The 24,017-nt window shown below is 34.7% G+C and overlaps 1 protein-coding gene and 1 pseudogene across 1 annotated transcript in view; one reads left to right on the forward strand and one right to left on the reverse strand.

Moving 5' to 3' along the window:
- Positions 1-24,017, reverse strand: part of SPAG16 (sperm associated antigen 16) — a 1,328,678-nt gene that overhangs the window by 807,734 nt on the left and 496,927 nt on the right. The gene's annotated exons all lie outside the window — the stretch shown is intronic.
- LOC141491496 (ER membrane protein complex subunit 8-like) lies at positions 1,866-15,416 on the forward strand (annotated as a pseudogene).

The following is a 24,017-nucleotide window of genomic DNA, read 5'->3' on the forward strand; positions in this document are numbered from 1 at the left end:
ATAAGAGATTAGGAAAATTACAAAATAAGATAGTTTTTTAAAAAAATAAAAGTAATAGTGTTTGATCTTTATTTAAACTCCACAATTCTAGTTTGAACAAAGACCAAGGACTATTACCTTTAATTTAGGGGGGGGGAAACTGATATCTTATTGTCTGATCTTACTATCTGTTATACTTTATGTTTCTTCCTTAAGGATATGATTTCTCTCCCATCACACTCAATTTGGTTCAATGTATACACCATGGAAACAATGTAAAGATTGGCAAATTGCCTTCTGTGGGAGGTGGGGGGAGGGAAGCAAGATTAGGAGAAAAATTGTAAAACTCAGAATAAATAAAATCTTTAAAAACAAAACAAACAAATGAATAAATAAATAAATAAACTTCACAATTCTTTGGATACCGATAGTATTCTCCAATGCAGATACCCTAAAATTGTCCCTAATTATTGAACTGATGAAATGAGCAAGTCCATTAAGGCTGATCATCACCCCCATATTACTGTTAAGGAATACAATGTTCTTCTGGTTCTGCTCATCTTGCTCTGCATCAGTTCATCCAAATCCTTCCAGGCTTCACTAAATTCCCATCCCTCCTGGTTTCTAATAGAACAATAATGTTCCATAACATACATATACCATAATTTGTTCAGCCACTCCCCAATTGATGGACATTCGCTGAATTTCCAATTCTTTGCCACCACAAACAGGGCTGCTATGAATATTTTTGTACAAGTTATATTTTTACCCTTTTTCATGATCTCTTCAGGGTATAGATCCAATAATGGTATTGCTGGATCAAAGGGTATGCACATTTTTATTGCCCTTTGAGTGTAATTCCAAATTGCTCTCCAGAAAGGTTGGATGAGTTCACAGCTCTGCAATATATTAGTGGCCCAGATAGGAAATTACATTTTAAACAATATAGCTTTACTGTTTTATAGGAAGAGTCCACAGCTCTGGACCCCATCTCATCTCATCTTTCATAGTTGTTACTGTCATAGAAAAATATTCCTTCCACAAATGATTGTGAAATATGTACTATTTCTTGAATGAAAGATAAACCAGGAGTCAGAAGTGAGGAAACAAAGTATCCTAGACTTGGAAAATATCCAGCACAAAAGTTGGGAGATGGAGTTTTGTGTAAGAGAAACAGGAAGGAGGTTAGTGTAGATGAATTGTAGAATGAATGTAGGGGGAGTAAGTAGCAAGAAGATGGAAAGGTAGAAAGAAACCAAGTAGTGATGGACTTTTATATTTGCTCATGGAGGTAATAGGGAGCCAATGGAGCTCACTGAATAGAGGATAGATGACATGATCAGATCTGCATGTGAGGAGAATCCCTTTGGCTGTGAAAGAAGAATGAACTGAAATAAGGAGAGATTTGAGCCAAGGAAACAAGAGTCCAGGTGAAATGAGATCCTGAATTAGAGTGTTGACTGTGTGAATGGAGAGAAGAAAAATAAGTCATTTCAACTCTTTTAGCTTTGGTTTCCTAATCTGTAAGAGATGGTATTGAAGTTATTCATGTCATTTACTTGAGACTATTTGTCTCAAAGGCTTCTTCCAACTTCCTGATTTCAAACTAGAATGCCACAGAACCAAAACTTGAACCCAGATTTTCTGACTTTTAGTCAACTGGGCTTTCCAATCCAGTAGAGGTTCTTAGCACCAACATTCCAACAATGATCATTTTCAAAGGTTGCTGCAAAAGGAAGTAAATATAAATGCCTGCAAAATACCCAGTAAAGTAAAAATGATTTCTGTGTGTTTAGTAGTAATCTGTGTACACAGTAGATAAGATGTTCCATAATTAGGAACAATTAGTGGTTTCCATTTAGGAATAACATAGGCATTTGTGGGTCATGACGGATGTTTACTGTTATAATTACTTTGGTAAATCAATAAAGAGCTGGACTCTACTGGGCCAAAGGCCTCCATGTGAGTCCATTTTATTCCCCACATTTCACTCCCTTTAATCATTCTAATAAAATGTCACTGTGGCACTCTTCCGTATAATTAGCATTGCCTTTAATTGCAGATATACACAAGTATCATGTTTGATTCTTTCCCTTAGTGCTATAGACTTAGTGAGAGGGAAAGCACAGGAAGAAAGACAGAAGAAAAAAAAAGATTTGAGGGATAATAAAAACAGAATTGATGGTGTCAGCAAGAGCAGAGAGAATTGAAATGAAGAGCCTATAATAGTGAAAAAGGTGGCAGCCAGCTTGGTGAGTCCACCCCAAAGCAACAGGGAGGCTACTGCAAAGCACACAGACATAGAGACCTGCCAGAAAAAAATATTCCCCTTCTTGTGGGAAAGGGAGAACCAGATTAGAAAGAAAAGAGACAAAAAGAAAAATGTCTTTGGACTCCAGATGCTTTGGGGGCCAATATCAACTACCTCATTCTGAAGAGCAGAGAGAAAGAACTGCCCAGGGAATTAAAGATGTTAAGAGTTGGACTGAAGAAGTCTCATGAAGACCAGAATGGCTGGGAGGTGCAGAACACCGAGAGGCTGTTCAACCGCATGAATAACTAATAAGAGCAATTCCAAAGAACAGTGTAATAGGAAGTCTTGCTAAATAATAATGATGATGCTTGGGATTCTCTGTTACCATTCTAGTGTCCTAATCGGGGCTGGGTGGTTGGAAATACGAAAAACACAAGTATGATTTTTCAATCCATACATATGCAAGTCCAAGAATTTCTATTAAAATAAAATTTCTGATATCTTTGGTTCTATAAGTGTTCTAAAATGCCTTATCTTTTCTTCTTTTCAATTTTTTCTCTTTGAAGGAAAAAAAAAAAACACCTAGTAAGATTTTTAATACCTACTCATTCCTAAACTAATTCTTTATTCTCTCTCAGCATGCAAAGAAAGATCAAATGAAAGCAAAACAACTTTGGACCTTAGGATTCTGGATTTGCTCCTAGAGATAAGAAAAGCAGCTCCAATTCATTTTATCCGTTTTGGCATCTGACGCTATCTAGTATTAGATTACTAAGAAATAATCTCTTGTGTTTTTTTTTTTTTGTAATCCAGTTTTGACTCAAATAAGTTTGGCCCAAAGTAATATATTTATCAGACTAAGCAATTTTTTTTTCATATTACATTATGACCATAGCTTGCGAATAAGTTACAGAAATAACCAAGAACAACAATAACACTACCCCAGCTACCACCTTCCCTGCATTGTGCTCAAATATGAAATTTTAGTCACTTGAAATTTCAATATGCCAATAACCCAATAAAAAAGAGGGGTTGTGATACATAGGAAATATAGGAAGTAGGAAAACATGATAGACTGGACTTGGTCTTACTGCTATACATTGATGACATGCTATATATACATTGATCAAAATTGAATGTGTTGAGAAAGAAATATCCTTAAGGAAAAAATAAAATATAAGAGAAGAACATAAAATAAATTGCTCACATGGAGTCAGATCCCTGGTCCATATAGTCAAATGTGGAAGGAAGCTATTTTTTTAAGTATTACTGTATGTGTGGGGAGGGGAGTGAGTGGATAGTTCAATAAACCCACAGTAGTAGTTCCCATGGTTCTGTATTATCTTATTTACAAATGAAGCAGAGGGGATATGAACAAATCTCATGTTAAGAGTGAACAGACTGTAGGAGGTAGGGATTAGTAACAGTTTTCACTTATTATAATCAACTATTATTGGAAGCCTATAAACTGACTTGAAAATAACAAGTATATTAAGGAAAATTCATTCAGAATATATAACCTCTGCGGTTTCTTTTTTCTTCTTGCTATCATTATTTTTTGACCTATGTTTTCTTTCTTGCTCTATGATCTGGTCTATCTTTTAAGGTCATTCCTGCTCTTTCTATGATAAGAAAACAAAGTTATTTATCTGAAAGATTATTTGGAAATCCTTTGCATGTTTATGAAATTGAATCATCTTTATTTAAATGTTCTAGAAACATTTAGTATGAACATAGTAGTGAATTTGACTCCTAAAGGTCAGGGTTCTTTTGCAATATCAAAAAATCTAAATCTGTGTGTGTGTGTGTGTGTGTGTGTGTGTGTGTGTGTGTGTGTGTATGTGTGTTTTAGAAATATAGTTTCTCAAATACTGTACTTTAAATAGAGTAGAACTTTTTTTCCTACTCCTACCATAAAATGTACACATTTTTGATTTATAAGCAAAACTACTTAGCCAAGGTCATTGGGTAGCAAATGCTTCTTCTCTACTCTAATAATAAGATTATTGCCATCTCAGAATAGCAATGATTATTGCCATATTGGACACTGCAAATGAGATACAAACAATCAAATTCAGAATAGGGTCAAAGATAACATTTGCTAAGGGACTAGAGTATGGAAGTAAACAAGCAGATTAAATTCTTAATCTGTGTATATGACATTATTATCCCTCACTATGACTGTAAAGTGGGACTGTAGGGCAAGAAAAGCAATAAGTCATACTAATTATAAAACTAAGAGCTTTCCATGAAAGGTATCTTTCCAATTCACAAAGATTAAAAAGGGTGTCTTCTGGCTATTGCTTAAGGGTTTTTAATTTTGGCATCTCCTGGGATACAAAGTAGATGTGTAGTAGTAGTAATCATTTCTTCTTAATAAGAAATGGCTAACACTTTGAAGAAAAACAATTTAGTCATAAATAAGCAGATTTGAATGTTTGGAGATACACACTCCTAGTTTTATAATCCTTTTTCCAATGAATCGACACTTTGGAAGTACCTTTCTGAAGACTCCAGCTATTTATTCCATAGCCACAGTGTAAGGTGTGGACAAAATGCATTAATTTCCGTGACATTAAAACAAAATATCCTTTATAAAACTGCTTTTGTCAGTATGGAAGTGTGGAAATTTGAGACAATCAGTAAATCCTCAAGATGAAACAATCACAGAAATTAGCAGTTTAAATGAAAACGTTGAAGAAACAGCTAGTTTCTTAGGCTTTTCTTGAGATAAAAAGGAATTAATCCAGTATAGAAAGAGCAGAACCCAATTTAACTTGAGGGTTATTTTACTAAGCATCTGTTTACATGTGTCTAATGTGATATTCTTTAAGATGGAATTAATAGTTCTTAATAAGCAATATATTTTTGATTAGTTAGTCTCTCTTAACCTTTAACTAAGTATTAATAAATTTCTAGTCTGCTATGTAAAACCTGTCTCCTGCAATGTTGACTTCACCTATGATAATATCTATCTGGTTATCACAGTTAGTACCTTGAGCAACAAACTTTAAGATAACAGACATCCTGGATGAGTAGAGAGAAAATCCTATTGTTGTTTGTAAACATTTACTCTTCAGCATAGGTGGAATTCTTGTCAATAGGAATTTTCAGTAAATATGAGATTTGAGAGAATTGTGTTTGTAAAACCATGTCATATATGTGAAATATCATTGGTTGGCTCCGTAAAGTTTTTTGTCTAAATTGTATTAAAAATTCCCCCAAATGTTGGGTCAATGTTGGCATTTGTAAGGATGCCATTCTGGTAAGACCCTAGAGAATTAAGGTTCATTTTTATAAAACTAACTTTGTTGTTTTCTTTTAGCCAAAGGGAAACTATAATTCACACATGCAAGGTACATTCTATGAGGCAAACAGAAGATGTGGAATTTGATTTTCTTCCCAAATTCACCCTTCCTCTCTTTTTAGTCTTCTCACATAGTATTCTCCCCTATAATCTTTAGAGTAGGACATTGGGTGGTGCAGTGGATAGAGATCTGGGTCTGGAATGAGGAAGAACTGAGCTCAAACATGGCTTCAGTCATTTATTAAGTATGTGACCCAGGCTTTAATCCACCAGAGAAGGAAACAGCTAACCACTCCAAAGTCATTGCCAAGAAATCACCTTGAAAAGTGATGGCAGGACATGATGTACCAGGTCATAGAGTCAAGATAAAGTTGAACAACTGAACAGCACAACAGCACTGGTTGTCTTTCCTGCCTAGAACACCATCCCTTAGGTTCCTTCAAAACCCAGTAGAAGCACTAGCATCTAAAGAAGTTCTGTTTCAGTACCCATCTATATTTTCTTCCCCTGCACTCTGACTACCTTCTCCTCTAAAGTCATGTTCTGGCAAATCTGAATGAATATGATATTGCTTAATTGCTTAATACTCCCCTTTTGGAATATAAGCTCCCTGAGAAGATGAACTTTTTGTTTTTGCTTTTGTTTGTTTGTTTTGCTTTGAGTTTGCTTCCCCAGAGCTTAGCATTGTGAATGGCTGCTATAGAAGGAAGTTCACAAATTCTGTTGTTTGTTTAGTCGGCAATTCTCTTCCCCAGTGAATCACTTTGCTCTTTAAGGTAGAAGAATGGAAAGTAGCCAGAAAGAGGAAATGAAAGGCAAAGCTGTAACTAGAATTTTTTCCACATAAGGAAATTAGTTCAAAATGCATTAAGGAGGAGTGAAACACCACAAGTCACGTTAAAAAAAATAATAAAATTTAATGTGAGAAGAGTAGAAGGGTGAAGACTCTGAGGCATATGGAAAGATGACAGAGATGGCAAGGCCACTGTCTGGAAACAGGGTGTAGGGAACATAGGGTCTATTAGACAAAGAAGAATGCTCCAGAGGTGTAGTTGCTAGGTATTAGAAGTTGGTCATTTCTTATTTTAATTACTTAAAAGAGAACTGCTTGCAAAGCAGGTGCTAAGCTTAATTATTTCTGTGATGCTGTAGAACTTCTAGTCCTGCGAACACTTTCAAGATGTTGATACCCTGAGACTAAATTCAGTCTGTTGTAAGGACACCTAAGTATACCTGAGTGTGCCATCAATTTAGTTGGCAGACACCACCCACACTTTGATATAATGGTAACCTTTTATATTACTACTATCTGAAATTATGCACCTGGTCGCTATGCAGAATTTTGCTGCTACAGAATATTTAAAAAGACTCACTCAGGGCAACTAGGTGGAGCAGTGGATAGAGCACCAGTCCTGGAGTCAGGAAGATTTAAGCTCAAATCAGGCCTCAGATACTTAATTATCTAGCTGTGTGACCTTGGGCAAGTCACTCAATCTTGTCTTGCAAAAAAACAAAAATAAATAAAAAATAAAAAGAGTCACTCTATGTGCTACCTTAAATTAAAATTTATGAAATGAGCCTGGGTAGTCTGAAAAACTTTCAAATAGAGCACAGACTTAGAAGTCTACGAGGAAAAATACTCTCTAAATAGTTCACAGAAGATTAAATTTTGAAAAACTGAGTCCTCTGTTTTAATAGTTAAAATCTGATCCAAGCCTAGGAAAAATGGTTTATTGAATTTTATTTCTGGAGCATATATGTTTAATATTTATCTGAGATCAGGATTTCCACCCCCTGCTTATTTTTTTTTTAACTTCAGTTGAAGTATAACATATTCTGCTCTGGCCTTTCTCCTTAACTGTGTATATCTCTCTCTGCTTCAGATATGTTTCTTTTAAGCAACATATTGAAGGATTCTGGTTTTTAATCCACTCTGTTATCTGCTTCCATTTTATGGGAGAGTTCATTCCATTCACCTTCAAAGTTATGATTACTAATTCAGTATATCCCTCTATCCTATCTTTCCCCCCTTTTATACCTTTCTCCCATCCTTTGCCCTTATCCTCCCTCACCAGTGTTTTTCCTTAGGTTTTTGCAAGGCAAATGGGGTTAAGTGGCTTGCCCAAGGCCACACAGCTAGATAATTATTAACTGTCTGAGATGTGAACCCAGGTACTCCTGACTCCAGGGCCCCCTCGTTTTTGTTTATGACTGTTGCCTCTCTCTCAATCTGCCTTCTGTTCTATAAACTCTCTTCCCCTTTTTTCTCCCTTTTCTCTTTTACTTTTTTCTATACTTTTATTTTTCTCCCCTCCCTTTTATCAAGCCTTTTTTCCCCTTTCTTTCCCCTTTCCCATCCTACTTCTCTGTAGGGTAGGAGAAATTTCTCAATCCAATTGGAAATGTATGTTATTCCCTATTTGAGCCAAATTTGTTGAGAGTAAAATTTACTCAGTGTTCACATCCTCCTTTCTTTCCCTTTACTATAAGTCTTTTGTGCCCTCTTTATATGGTCTTATTTGTTCTCTGATGCCTTTGCCTACCTAATTCTTCCAGTATAATCCTGCTGTTATATAACCCTGTTGTTATTAATTCCTGCCTTATATCTACATCCTTTGTCAAAGATTACTCCTATAATCTGTCCTGATGAAGTGCAGTTATGGTACAGGATAGACTGATTGATATATAAGCATTATCACCTCAGCATCATTTCACACCTATACTCTTTGTCTGAGTACACTCCCTTCAACTATCCTATTACAAAAATTTTTCTCAAGAGCCATAAACATAATCATAACATAATTTATAACCATGCCCTCTGCCCAAATATAGACCCTTCAAATGTCCCAAAAGAAATGCATTTCTCATGATCTAAAGTATCATCATATTCTAATCAGTTTATACCAAGAAACTCACCTAAGTATGCTCCTTTCAACTGCCTAGGAGAAATACATTTCTTAAAAGTTACAAATGTCTGCCTATCTAGGAATGCAGATAATGTAATCTTCTTTACTAACCTTTTTTTCTTTTCCTTTTACCTTTTTATGCATCTCTTGAGCCTTCAGTTTGAAGATCAAGTTTTCTGTTCAGATCTGATCCTATTTTTCCAGACCAAAAATGGATTTTTTTATTTGATTTAAATTGATATTTCATTTTATTTTTCCAATTACATGCCATATTTGTCTTTTAACATTCATTCATTCATTTGAATATGTATAAGTTACACATTTTTCTACCATCTTTCCTTCCCTCCTCTCTCCCCTTGGTAGCAAACATTCTGATCAAACATATATACATTTGTGTTGAACACATTTACATATTAGTCATTTTATGCAAGAATAACTAGGGAAAAAGAAAGAAAATCATGAGATAGGAATGAAAAACATAAGAGAAGTTGTATAGCATGATATTCATACAGCATCTGTGTGTTTTTTCCCCTTTTGGATGTGGATGGCATTTTCTATAATAGGTCACCCCAGGTTGTCCTAGATTTCTGAATGGTTGGGGGGAGCTATATCCATCATAGTTGATCAACACACAATGTCCTTGGAAATGTATAAAATGCTTTTTTTTTGTTCTACTCCTTTCACTTAGCACCAGTTTATGTAAATGACTAATCTGTAAACATGGTAAACATAAATCTACAATATTCACCAGGCTGTTTGCTGCTGAGGGGAGGAGTGGTGGGAAGGGAAGGTGAAAGGAAAATATGTAACTTATAAATATGTATCTGCTTGTGGATTAATGTTGAAAAACTTTCATAACATGAAAATGGAAAAATGAATTATCAATTGGGAAAAAATAAGTATTTTATTTCCTCTTCTGTTAATCTACATAATCCATATTTTTGTAAATATTCATCATTTCACTCAGGTAGTCAAATTTATTGACCTAAAGTTGGGTAAAATAGTTCCAAGTGATGATCTCTAACTTCCTTCTCCTTGGTGTTGAGTTTGTTCACTCTTCATTTTTGATATTGGTTATTTGATTTCTTCTTTCTTTTTGTAAATTCAGATTAAGCAAAGATTTCATTTATTTTAATAGGTATTTTTAAAATAAAACCAATTCTTAGTTTTATTTATTAGATCAATGGTATTCTTGCTTTTGAAATTTCTAATTTGTAACTTAATTGATGGTTTTTATTTGTTCTTTTTTTCTTTAGTTGCATGCCCAAGTCATTGATCTCCTTTTTTCTATTTGATTCATATAAGCATTTAGAAATATAAACTTTCCCCTAAAAACTCTCTGGTTACATTCCATAAATTTGGGTATGTCTCATTGTTGTCATTTTCTTTTTTTTTTTTAAGATTTTTCAAGGCAACAGGGTTAAGTGGCATGCCTAAGGTCACACAGCTAGGTAATTATTAAGTGCCTGAGGTCATATTGAACCCAGGTACTCCTGACTCCAAGGTCGATGCTCTAACCACTGTGCCACCTAGCCGCCCCTGTTGTCATTCTCTTGGAAGAAATTGCTGACTATTTCCATGATCCACTCAATGTTTAATTGTTGTTTGTTCCATTCATTCTTTAAAATTAGGTTATTTAGTTTTCAATTAGTTTTTGATTTATTTTTCCATGGCCTTTTTTCCATGCAAATTTTATTGTATCATGAAATTAAAAGCATACATTTATTTTATTTTTTTAGTTTTTTTTTTTTGCAAGGCAAACAGGGTTAAGTGGCTTGCCCAAGGCCACACAGCTAGGTAATTATTAAGTGTCTGAGACCGGATTTGAACCCAGGTACTCCTGACTCCAGGGCCGGTGCTTTATCCACTATGCCACCTAGCCACCCCTAAAGCATACATTTATTAGTTCTGCCTTTCTGAATTTACAATAATAAGGTTTTTATGCCCCGGTATATGGTCAATTTCCCTATAGGTGCCATGTACTGTAGAGACAGTTCTGGTCTTTTTATTAAATAAGTTTGATAGTCATCAGTTTCACTGAAACCCCATCTTTTCTCCTGAAAGATTATGCTGAATTTTTCAGAATAGTTGATTCTTGGTTATTTGTAATCCAAGCTCATTTGCCCTATTGAATATCACATTCCAGGTCATCTGATTAATGTTGAAGCTGATAAATCCTACATAATCCTAACTGTGACTCCCTCATATTTAATTTGCTTCTTTTTGACTGCAGTTATTTTCTCCTTTAGCTGAGAAAGCAGACATATCCCTTGGAGTGTTTATTTTGGGAACTCTTTTTGGTGATGATAAATGGATTCTTTCAAGGACTATTTTATGTCTTCTTTTTCTAGGACATTAAGGCTGTTTTCTGTGATAATTTGTTGAATAAAATTCTCTAGGCTCTTTTTTTCTGATCATGTCTTTCAGGGAGACCAATTATTCTAAAATTATCTCTTCTGGATCTATTTTCCAAATTGGTCATTTTTCCTAAGAGGAACTTTACATTTTCTTCTATTTTTTTCAGCCTTTGGTTTTCTTTTATAGAATCTTGGTGTTTCATAGAGTTGTTAGTTTTCATTTTTCTAATTTTGTTTTTTAGGGTTTTATTTTCTTTACTTAGCCTTTGTGTTTCCTTTTTCCAGTTGGTTATTTTACTTTTTAAAGAGTTTCTTTACTTTTACAGCTTGTCGATTTTAATTTTAAGAAAATTGCATTCTTCAATCAACTTTTCATAATTCTCCTGCATGACCACCATTTCTTTTTTCAATTTTCACTCATAACTTAATAATATTAACAATACCATAGAGGTGCATAATCAAAATAACTGATTTAACTGATATAACTAATCAATATAACTCTTTCCTGAATTAAATTCAATCAGATTCAACAAACATCCTACTAAGTGTATTTTTGCATCGTATTACCAACATATGAAGGGTTACATATTTTCTTCATTCTTTAAAACCATTTAAACTTTTCCAAAATAATTTAATTTATATCCAAAAAGTAACATATTATCTTTACAGAAAAGAAGAAAAAAATAAGAAAACATTTTATATAGGGGAAAAGTAAAACTAATATTTATATTCTTAAACAATCCAATAAAATTAAAAAGAATGACAGAGGGGACAAAAATCAAATGTTTATGAGAAATAAAAACTTATAAATAAAAGACAGAATAAAAATGAGGATAGAATAAATAATCTAGAAAAAATAAAAAATTAAAACTCATATTATTTAGACCCCATTCCCATTTCTGTAAATGAAATAGAGAAGTTATCTTCCTATATTTATTCTTTGGGAGGAAGTTTGTTCTTTATAATTTTGAAACATTTATTTTTTTCTTAATATCTTATTTTTTCAATTACATATAAAGATAGTTTTCAACATTCATTTTTGTAAGATTTTGATTTTCAAACTTTTTCCCCTCCTTCCCATCTGACACCCCTCCCCAAGACAATATGCAATCTGATGATGTAGGTTATATGTGTACAGTCATGTTAAACACATTTCCATATTAGTCATATTGTAAAATAAGAATTATAACAAGAAAAATCTAACCATGAGAAAAAAATACAAATAAATAGATAAATGACTGAATGAATAGCATTCAAAATGTACTCAAACTCCATAATATTTTCTCTGTATATGGATGGCATTTTCCACCACCAGTGTTTTTATTTTTAAGGGCTCTAGTGAATATAATGCAATCTTCTAGGAGAATACAAAAATAAATAAAATATTAGTTTCTGCCCTGAAATAGTTTATTCTCTAGTAAGGACCTTCCTACCTCAGGTTCCCTAACCAAAGCAAACAAAAATACACATGAATACTGGCTTTTATCAACAATAAATTTATGCTGAATAATAAAACACAACCATACCACATAATTTATTTGTTGTATCCCCCATAACAGATGAATAAACTGAGGCCCTTACTCTATTGTATTCTGACTCCCAAGTAAAATATTTTTTGATAGCTTAGGATATGTCTCCCTATTAATGATTTGTTCCACTTAATACCTTTCAGAATTAAGATAAGAATTCCTACTACTCTACTCTACAAGAATCTGAGGGCTCAGTTATGATTCTACAAAAGAACACAGTGAGTTTAAAAATCCCAGGAATTTGGAATTTTTTACACAAAATATAATCTTAGTTATGAAACTGAAGGGTTTTTAAACACAAATATATCTTAATTATATGCAATTTTAGATTAGGCACAATGTTCTAGCCTAAAAAGATCTTTCTGGATTCTGAACATGTCATCAAATGTAATAATCAGTTCAGTTTTGGTAATGCTGAATATGATATGGTGATGATGTATTTAGGTAGATGCTTCCAGCAAATGATCATAAATATAAGAATCAAACTCTGTAGAGATGTCAGGACTGGAAAAAATATATATTTGGAAGTCATTTGCATAATGAGGATAATTAGAGATATGAGAAATGATGATATCATAGGAGAATAGAAAAGGAAAGGACTGAGGGCAGAGTTTTGGGAATTCTACTTGGTAACCTGCACAGATACAGAGTAGGAGAGGATCAAAGAACCAAGAGACACATAAACTCCTTGTATAGAAAGTTCATCTTTTGAAAAAGTCAGTGTCACCAAAAGTCAAGGAAAGGCCGTATAATAAGAAAGGATATTCACCTAGGTTAAGTGCTGAAGAAAGGTCAAGAAGTATAAAACCTTTCAAAGACCTCTGGATTTGGTAACAAGTAATTTAAGTAGTAGCAGTTTGGATCAAGTGATGAGCACTAAGGCCAATTTCCAAGGGATTAAAACTGAATCAGCAATAAATAAAGAAACAAATAAAGAAATGATTAAATAAATAAATAGATAGATAAATAACTGAATGAATGAATGAATGAATAAATGAAAATAAAAAGAATTTAAAAAATTGAATCACCATTTGTATAAAAGTTTCTTCTCAAATTCTTGTCATGAAAAGGGAGAAAGAGGAGACTTGCAAAAGATGCCAGCTTACTAGCTAGACGATATAAAATGACATGTAAACACATATACACACATACTTACATTATAAATACATATTTGCATGCATTTAATTAATGAAGATACTAACAGTAGTTCTTGATGTGTAGATGTTTATTCAAGCTCATTTTTAGTCAAGAAGTTCTACTGATTCTAACTGGTGAGGAATATCTTTATAATACATTTAAAGATAACATGCAGATTTAACACTAAATGCCAGACCATGGAATGGCATGAATGTTAATAAAAGGAGTATCCTTTTTAGTGTATAAAACATCTGAACTGTACGAAAGTATAATCTATAACTTTTCATGTTAATATAGGATATCTCAGGTACTATCCAAGAAATAGCAGAAATTAATAAGCTCTTAAAGTACAATACTATAATATTAAAACCACAAGTTATACCCTTAATTATGAAATGAAATTTACCCAGAGAGACTTATAAATATATGTAGAGTTTTATATGAACTGCAAGTAGCAATCAGTAAAATCACATTACAGCATATGACTTGCAAATTCAGTTCTATAGCTGGTTTTTAAACATTGCTTCAAAAAACAAAAGTCATAGCAAAATAAATCTACAAACATTAGGGTAGACAGTAAACATTGGCAAATTGCCAGTCCTAAAAATGACCAAAGATAGGTTGTATTAGTTGACCAAATAATGTTTTATACATTATATGTACTAAATAAATGTTTTACCTAGATGGCACAACAAATAGTGCACCAGGCCTGGAGTCAAGAAGACCTGATTTCAAATTTGATCTCAGACACTTAGTAGTTAGACAATTTACCTGACCTGTTTATTTCAGTGTAATCACCCCCAAAATGAGTTGGAGAAGGAAATGGTAAACCACTCTACCATGTTTGCCAAGAAAACCCCAAAAAGGATCATGAAAAATGGAAGATCATTAAAAAAATAACTAGATAACAACAAACTAAATGTTTAAGTGAATTATTGAAATATGCCTGTATTATGTCACTATATAGAGATAATAATGTACCATTTTAAAGTATCCTATTTATTTAACCTTGAATGTATTTTAATTGATAACATTTAATTTAAAAATAGTAGGAAAGGCATTATACCAATCCTTTCAAAACAAAAAAAAAATTATGAAATCATTATTGTGAAAGAATAAGTTTAAATCCCCATTGTTTGTTAAGCAAAACAAACAAAAATATTTTAAAATGCAATACTGATATTACCATTTTAATATCACATTTATTTTGAGACCCTTGGGGATTTAAATAATTCTCATTAGCTGGCCGCTTTGCGGCAGGCCCCGGGGAGGCTCCAGGCGGCTGTTGGGCCCCGGGACCGGCGTGCGGCCGCCCCGGTAGGCAGAGCAGGTGGCAGGGCACCGCGCCGCTGAGGGGCCGGGCCCGGAGGCCTCGCCATGCCCAGCGCCAAGCTGACCACCCAGGCGGCGGAGAGGGAGAAGCCCCGCACCACACGCTCTTCGTGGACTGCATCCCGCTCTTCCACGGCACCCTGGCACTGGCGCCCATGCTGGAGGTGGCCCTCAGCTTGGATTTGCCTTGTCCATATCTTCTCATCAGATGGGGACTGAGTCTTGGTGCAAAGATAATAGCTATGTGATTGCTGGTTGTTATCAAGCCAATGAACATGTAAAGGATGCCAGTCCAAACCTAGAATTGCAGAGGGCTTCAATGACACTGCACTCATCATGGTAGACAACGGGGAGTTTACAATGGAGTGCATAGAACCCACTATTCATGTGTATGAGCATCATGAAAACAAATGGCGCTGCAGAGATCCATACTATGATTATTGTGAAGACTGGCCGGAAGCCCAGAGGATCTCGGCATCTCTCTTGGACAACAGGTCCTATGAAACCCTTGTGGATTTTGATAACCATCTGGACGACATCCGAAATGATTGGACAAATCCAGAGATCAATAAAGCCGTTCTACATCTATGTTAAGGAGGGATTCCACTGACTGATTTATGGGCATTTCCACTACACTGAAGAGGAAAAAAAGAAATATTTTTAACTGTAAATAGAATAATATCTCATACCTTGGTGTGGAAAGGCAACGGTTTTAAGAAATGGCATGGGGCTCAAAAGAGGCAATTTATCTAAGTGGTCATCTTTTTAAAATAAAGATCTCTGGAGGAGATACAAACTGTCAAGTCTAGCTGTCCCTGTGCATTCTCTCCCAGTTGTATGTTGCTCTAACCTTCAAAATCAAAGCTATTTATGCTTGTCCAAGAATGTTCCTATTAAACGATTTTAACTAAAATTTAAAAAATTAATAATAATTCTCATTAACATAAGGGAGATGTATTCAAAAGCAAAACACTGGGGAGGAGAGAAAGTGTGAAAGGAGGAAGAAAAGTACAAATGGGGAGAAATAGGATAGAGGGTAATAAAGAGCTAGTCATTAGAACTATGAATGTGAATGAGATGAACTTCTTCCATAAAAAGGAAGTGGATAGCAGAGTGGATTCAAAACCAGAATCCTACAACATGCTGTTTACAAGAAACACATCTGAGGCACTGAGATTCACACAGAGTAAAGGGAAAAGGTTGGAGCAGAAAAGATTATGCTTCATCTGGAGTGAAAAAAGCAGGGACAGTTATGCTGATCTCAGTCAAATCAAAAGCAAACATAGATCTCATTAAAAGGGATAAGGAGGGGCAGCTAGGTGGCATCGTGGCTAGAGCAACAGCCCCAGAGTCAGGAGTACCTGAGTTCAAATCTGACCTCAGACACTTAATAATTACCTAGCCGTGTGGCCTTGGCAAGTAACTTAACCCCATTGCCTTGCAAAAACCTAAAAAAAAAATTGGGATAAGGAAGGAAATTACATGTTTCTTAAAAGTACTATAGATAACGAAGTAATTACTAGCTCTTTACTATCCCAGAAGAATAGAAGAGGTAATTAAATACTTAAATAACCCTGATTCAGGAAAAAAAATTGACTAAGTCATCAATAAACTTCCTAATAAAAATCTCTGGGACCAAATGGATTCACAAGTGAATTCTATCAAACATTTAAAGGACAATTAATTCCAATTCTAGAGAAACTAATATACATATATATGCATATATAAATATATATTATATATATATATATGTATATAGATACACATACATATTTCTGAATTCTTTTCCAAGAAGACTTTCTTAGTCCCCTGAATTCTAGGACTTTTATCCCCAGATTTTATACAGGTTATCTTGAACATAGCTTGCACATACATAGTTATTTGCATATAGTCTCTCCAATTAATTTATGATCTCCTTGAAGGAAGGCATTGGTTTTTACCTACCTTTGTATCCCTGATACTTTGCCCAATGCTTAGTCCAAAGCAAGTACATGATAAATACTTGCTAATTGACTAGATACCTTCTTATGTCTAAGACAATTGGTATCAGGCATCTCTCAATCACCCTTTAGTTGCACACAATGTTGGCCACTTCAAGGTTATGATATGATTCAAATCATTTGGAGAATACTGATGTTGCAAAAGATAGATTTGAGATTTAAAAAGCTGTTTAACATTATTAAAAGTCTGCACATTTTTCCAAATGCAATCTAACTTCTCAATTCTGGGCCCTGTTCACAATCCATTGCATTATCTAGCCAAGATAAATGTATTAGTGAACCAAATGAGTTGCCCATTTTGTAAGTACATTCATAATCTAGGCAATATGCATTCTTCATGCATTGAGTTTTTTCCTAAGTAGATAATATGCTGAGTGTTTGTCAATCCCATTAATGAACTTAAATATAGTTTTGAGGATTTGATGACCAAAAAATAAAAGAAAAAAGAAACACCCGGCAACAAGCATTTAGAAGAATTCTCACTTCATTTGGACTGTACATGAAGGAAAGGCTTCTTAGCAGTGGCAAGCATCCTTGGTGAGCACATATTTCTATCTTATACCCCACTTAATATTCTTAATGAGTAGATCAGGGCTATCCAACCTTACTTTTTTTTAAGTTTCTTTTTTACAAGGCAATGGGGTTAAGTGGCTTTTCCAAGGTCACACAGCTAGGTAATTATTAAGTGTCTGAGGCCGGAATTGAACTCAGGTACTCCTGACTCCAGGGCCGGTGCTCTATCCACTGCGCCACCTAGCTGCTCCCCCCAACCTTACTTTTAAAGATTTTATTGAAAGAATAGATAATATATTTTATTTGCTGTTTTTGTAAGAGTTCTGCAGGAGCTCTGCTTCATTTACTAAAGTATTTATTAAACCCACAGGCAGCTGCATAAAGTCATCCTGGCAGCTGCATGGATCCACAGACCACATTTTGAATAGCCTTGGTGGATAATTTAGCAAAGATATCTCCATGATCATATTTATTCATATATCTCTTATCATATACATTTATGTTTATAAGACATCTTAATGAAATAAAGATGTAATATTAATATACTTAACTAAAATATTTTTCAAATCAATAAATTTCCAAGTGTATATACATAGTTATAAACTTTCTCCAGTATTCCACTTGTACATCATCAGTTACATGCTGAACATTTCAGTCTCATAGTCTTAGTATAAAATCATTATATATATATAAATTAGAAATCATGATTTTTCCCAATATCTGTTCAGGGTATACCAATCTTTCAGTCCCCTAGTTTAATAACTTCTAAATCAACCTTGATTCTTCTCCCTTTCTCATCATATCTTCATACCTGATCAGTTGCCACATCTTAATTTGACCTCCATAGCATCTCTTTTCCCCACTCAGACAACCCCTACTCTAATTCTGATCCTTACTGCTCCCTACCTGGAATATTGTAACAAATCAGACTCATAAATTCTTGTCTTCCTTCAATTCAATCCCAACTGCACCCACACACACACAAGAATTCTTTGAACTCTTGAAATTCTTGAGGCAGAGTTTGGAATCCATTGCCTCCACCTGCTCATAAATTAATGATGCATTATTTTGCTCTGAGTCAATATATATTTTTATGAGCAACAAGCTTCCAACTCTATAAATACAACTCCCCTCCATCTCTTTTACTTACTCAAATTCTATTCAGTTATGAAGGTTTAAGTCAAGCCCTATCACTTCTGTGAAGTATTCCAAGACTACTCCAGACCACACTGTTCTCTCCCTTTCCAAAATAATTATGATTCTTTGACTGTCTTTCGTAATTGTAGTACATAATTATCTATTTCTTATGTTCAGATTTTGTCTTCCAAACTAGGCTATAAATTCCTTGAATATATGGACCCTCAGACAGGGCAGCTAGATAGCAAAGTAGATAAAGCCACCAGGATTTAAGTCAGGAAAATCTGAGTTCAAATCTGGCCTGAGATACCTAATAGCTGTGTGACCCTGGGCAAGTCTCTTAAACCCACTAATCTTACATTTCCCATCAGTAAAATAAGCTAGAAAAGAAAATGGCAAACCACTCCAGTATCTTTGCCAAGAAAACCTCAAATGGAGTGACAAAGATTCAGATGAGATTGAAATATGACTGAACAACAACCACAAACAAAAGCATACCCAGGCTAACAGCAGGTATATAGTAGTCCTTAAGTGACTAGATGAAAAAAGAGTAATCATGCAATGAGACATAGTTAAAAGAATTGAGGATTTTTAGCTTTGAGAAGACAATGCAGACTTAGTAGTTATCTTCAATTATTACAAGGGTGTCAAATGGAAGAGGCAAATAGTTGCTTCTCCTTAGGTCAAAAAGACGTAAGGAATAATGAGCAGAAGCTGCAGATTACAGCACTTTAGTTTTTCAAGCCATTCCTATCAGATTTGTTGAAGGAGATGCTTTTTTGATCCTATGTTTAATTGTCAAGATTTTAAATTCTGAGACAGTAAGAATCTCTAAGTAATCTAGTAAAGACAAAAGGAGAGTGGCACAGAAATTCAATTCAATTTATAAACATTAGACTAGCAAACTTTGTATGTAAAGGCATATATTATGGAACGAGGGCAATGGGTAGTTTAGATATGACAGATTTACTATCCTCTGAAACTTACAGTCTAGTCAGAGAATATGACATATTAATAGATAACAAAAAATAACACATGCTAATTTATACTAAAGAAATGACAATGAAGTATTATTATTTATATGAAATCATAAAAAGAAAATGGGCTTTTTAGATTGGGGGATCAGGGAGAATTAGTCTTTAAAAATAGAGTGGGAATTTAACAGGTAAAGTAGTTCAGAAAGAAAATGCCAAGCAGAGAGAAAAGTATGATCCAAAGGATAAGAGAAGGAAATTCTAAGGTGAATTCAAAAGGTAATGAATAATTAAGTTTAGTTGAAGTATGGAATACACATACACACATATACATGCACATTATGTGTGTGTATATATATATACATGTATATGTATATATATACATACACTGAAGATTTTTGAGATGACTAGATCTCTGCATAAGACAGTCTGAAAGCTAAATTAAGGATTGATGGGGGATGGAAACAGAAAAGAAGAAACAGGGTATTAAGATATCATAGGGGCAGCTAGCTGGCACAGTGGCTAGAGCCCTGGCTCTGGATTCAGGAGTACCTGAGTTCAAATCTGGCTCAGACACTTAACAATTAGCTAGCTGTGTGGCCTTGGGCAAACCACTTAAACCTCTTTGCCTTGCAAAAACCTAAAAAAAAGATATCATTGCTTTTCAAAGTTATTATTATTATATCTTTATTTTTTCAATTATAACATTTTGACATGGTCTATTGGAAAATTATTCTTATTATTTGTTACAAAAGTTTTGTCCTTTTTGTCTCTCAGTGGTAGTGAGGGGCAATGGGAAAGTGAGGAAATATTTTTAACTGGAAAGATAAAATGTAAGCATTAATAAACATGTAATTTCTAATAATAAAACAATTGTGATCCAGGTAGATGATAATAAACACCTATATATAATGGAAGTAGTGGGAATAGAGAAAAAGATTGTGATACAAGAGAAACCGCAGAGGAATAATCAATAGGACTTGGTGATTGATTTGATGTGACAGGTAAGGGGAGGAAAGAATAAAAAATAACGCCAAGGTTTAAAATGTGAATGACCAAATGAAGGCTGATGTATCGACAGAAATAATGAAATTAGAAGGAAGAGCAGGTGTAGTGGGGAGAGATGTGCAAAGGGCAGTAAATTTTAGAGGGGCAAGGAAAAAACAAACTTTCTAACAATTTGTTAGCATAACATGAGTTGCCTCAAGAAACAAAAAATTCTCTTTCACTCAAGGTCCTCTTTCAAAAGCTGGACTATGACTTGTTGGGTATGTTATAAAGGAGTGTCTACTATGAGTTTGGCTAGATACACTCTCTGGTGCCTTCCAACCATGAGATTCTGCAATTTTTCTCAGAAGTTGATCTTTTCATAATGGAAAGGCTAAATTTTATTTATAAAGGTGGAAATACCTAAGAGGTAGCTAGAAATGTGAATCCAGAGCTCCAAAAAAAGCTCAGGACTAAAGATGTTGATTTCAGAACTAGCCATTGAAGATGTAGAAGTTAATGAATGAGATTGCTAGAAGGTTATGAGAAGACAGCACCTTGGGAAACATACACCTAAGATCCTGAGAAGACAAGGAACCAGCAAAGGAGACAGACAAGAAATGGTTAAAGAGATGGAAGAACATGGAGCTTGTAACATCTCTGAAGGCACAGGAGAAGAATATTATCAGAATTCAGTGCGGTCAGCACTGTTTTGCAGCAATTGCTCCAAATATGTTTAGAATGGTGGGAACTTCTTTTTAAAATAAAGGACAGAAATGTGGCTGAGGAGAAAGAAAGTTATGAAGAAATGGAGTTACTGATAGACTCTGTTTTCAAGAAGTTTAGCAGTGACATGAAAGAATCAATGGCAAATTTCTTTAGAACTATGCACATCATGTTTATAAACACATGCTTATAGATAAATGGGGAAGATCAATTGGACATAGAAAGATTGAAGAGAAATTAGAGTGAGAAGGATTAATTGCTATAATATTTTTCTGGAAGAAGAGACATGAGATAATGAGATTCAGAGCATAGGCAGTGGAATTAAAAGAAAACTATAGGAAGAACATGCTGAGAATCCTTATGAGATGGGAAGAAAGTCAAAGGATGATCCATCAACTGACCTTACTATTAGAAAAACAGGAAGATAAGGCACTCTGGTAAAAGTGTTGGGGAGGAGTTGGGGAAAATGATGAGAGGTAAAAAGATTTTGAACAAGTGTTATGGGAAAAGAATGATTTAAAGGGGAAAAAATAAGTGGAGAGAATGCTGAGCCATCAAGCAGTATCAAGGACCTAACCATAGTATTATGGCATGTATTCCTAATGAATTAATCACCTCATTTTCATTACTTTCTCCAGTCAAGCTTAGCACTCTATGTGCAAAAGCAAAGAAATAAGACTATTAGAGAGATCAAAGGATAAAATTGTCAGCTCAGGAATTGCCAAAGATCAGTAAGACAATGAATTCTAGGGTGATGGTTGCTCACCTTTAAACTGGCAGATCAGTGAGCCAAAGCTAGACATATAAATGAAGATATAGGTTGAATGTACTATGAAAGGGAGGAAGGATTGAGTACCTGAAAGGAATGATGAGGATCTATTGTGAATGGGAAAGTAGGAGCTTGTAGGCATAAGAGAATGTTGAATTTCAAAGGTAGAATCTTGGAAATGTTGTGGATGTGTTGTGAGCTATGATTCTAGACTGTGATAATGACATTGTGTGCTTGAAGATGGCCTTAGTTATTGAAGTAAGTTGGAAGATGGGACTTTAGAATCTGAAATCCCACCATGAGCTCTTATAAGTGATTACGTAGCATAATTTTAATAGCCAGGATAAAATTTATTTTCTCTAAGGAAGAAAAAAGGAACCAACCAACCAACATTTCATATTTCTGAGTTTCAATTGGTTAGAAAATTCATCCCAGGGTGTCTAATCTTTGTTGAATATCTTCCCACCTCCACCAATTGGTTTGATTGACCCTCAAAAGAAGAAGATTCAGACCATTCCCAGTGTTAATGTGGTGAGTACCCAGGTTAGGTCTTGAGAATTCTCAAGGTCACTTCCCCTCATGAGTCATGAAAACAGCACATGGCTCATGACTTTGTGAGAAGGAACAGATGGGCTGCAATAGGTGTCTATTAGAAGCAGTGCCTGTATTGATAAGATCAAAGAGCCACTGGAATACATCCTTCCTGAATAACCAATCCTGGCTTTGAACTCAAATCCAGTATCTCTTCAACTTTTCAAAATTCAGTTTGCATATGCTCAAAGCCCTCTCCAATAATTCCAGCAAACATTGATTTCTTCCTTTCTTGACTGTTGATAGCTTTTACTGAATGCCCCATATTTTTTGCACTAAAGTATATTCAACTTATTACTTTAACATATGCTGTCATGTGTTTTCTCTAATTGCCTTTTACTCATTAATCTTTTCCCTAGAGTTTATTGTAACATCCAAAGCGTTAGAACTGTGCCTCATCTCTTGTATCCTCTATATGAACAGCAGACTCTCAATTAGCACGCAGCAAAATGCTAGGCACACATTACAAGTCCATTACATAGCAAATCCTTTTGTGTTTCATATACGTAGTCAATTTATATAGTCATCACGACCCTTTATAAAGACTTGGCCAAGCAGCATATACCACAGCTGCCAATCGATACTAGTCATTAGACAATAAACTCAGTAGCTTAGATTAGATAAAAAAAAACCGTTAAGCCAATTTGGATGTCTTTATATGTTGAATTCTACATTTTATGTGAATATACTTAAAATATCTTAATGACCAGCAAATCACTGGGTATTTTTTTCCTTTTATAAACAAAGAATAGGTATAAATGCATAATCAAATTAATTTCTCTGCCAACCAGTTGAGAAGGAAAAAAAAAGTAGATTTAATCAAACTTGTCTGATTGATATTTATCTTCCAATCACCACCATACTCTGGAAGGGAGCTTAGAGATCATTAAGTCCAAGTCTGTTATTTTGCAGAGAATGAAAATAAAGCCTAGAAAAACATGGGGACTTTCCTGAAGGGGATATTGAGATAGGACTGGTATTCAAGCCAAATCCCTAACTATCTACTTTTCTTTTTTTTCTTTTGGTGGGGGAGGGGAGAACCCAGGGTTAAGTGACTTGCCCAGGGACACACAGCGAATAACTGTCTGAATCTGGATTCAAACTCAGGTCTTCCTGACATTAGAGTTGGTTCTCTATCTACTAGGTCACCTATCTAATTTTACATCAGGGGCAGCTAGGTGGTACAGTGGATAGAGCACCAGTTCTGGAGTCAGGAGATCCTGGGTTCCAATCCAGCCTCAGACACTTAACACTTACTAGCTGTGTCACTTAACCCTGATTGCCTCCTATCCAGGAACATCTCCAGTCAGCCTGATCCATATCTGTCCACTGGACCCAGATGGCTCTGGAGGAGAAAGTAAGACTGGTGACTTAGCACAGCCTTCCTCATTCAAATCCATCATCTCCCAGATGTTGTGATGTTCTTCAAGAACAAAGGAAGACAGCAATGTCTCCATGTAAGCAAGCCTTTTTTTTTCCTTCATGACCTCATTTGTGGTTTTCTTGGCAAAGACACCAG

This window comes from Macrotis lagotis, chromosome 6, assembly GCF_037893015.1.
Source record: "Macrotis lagotis isolate mMagLag1 chromosome 6, bilby.v1.9.chrom.fasta, whole genome shotgun sequence".
Lineage (NCBI taxonomy): Eukaryota > Metazoa > Chordata > Mammalia > Peramelemorphia > Peramelidae > Macrotis > Macrotis lagotis.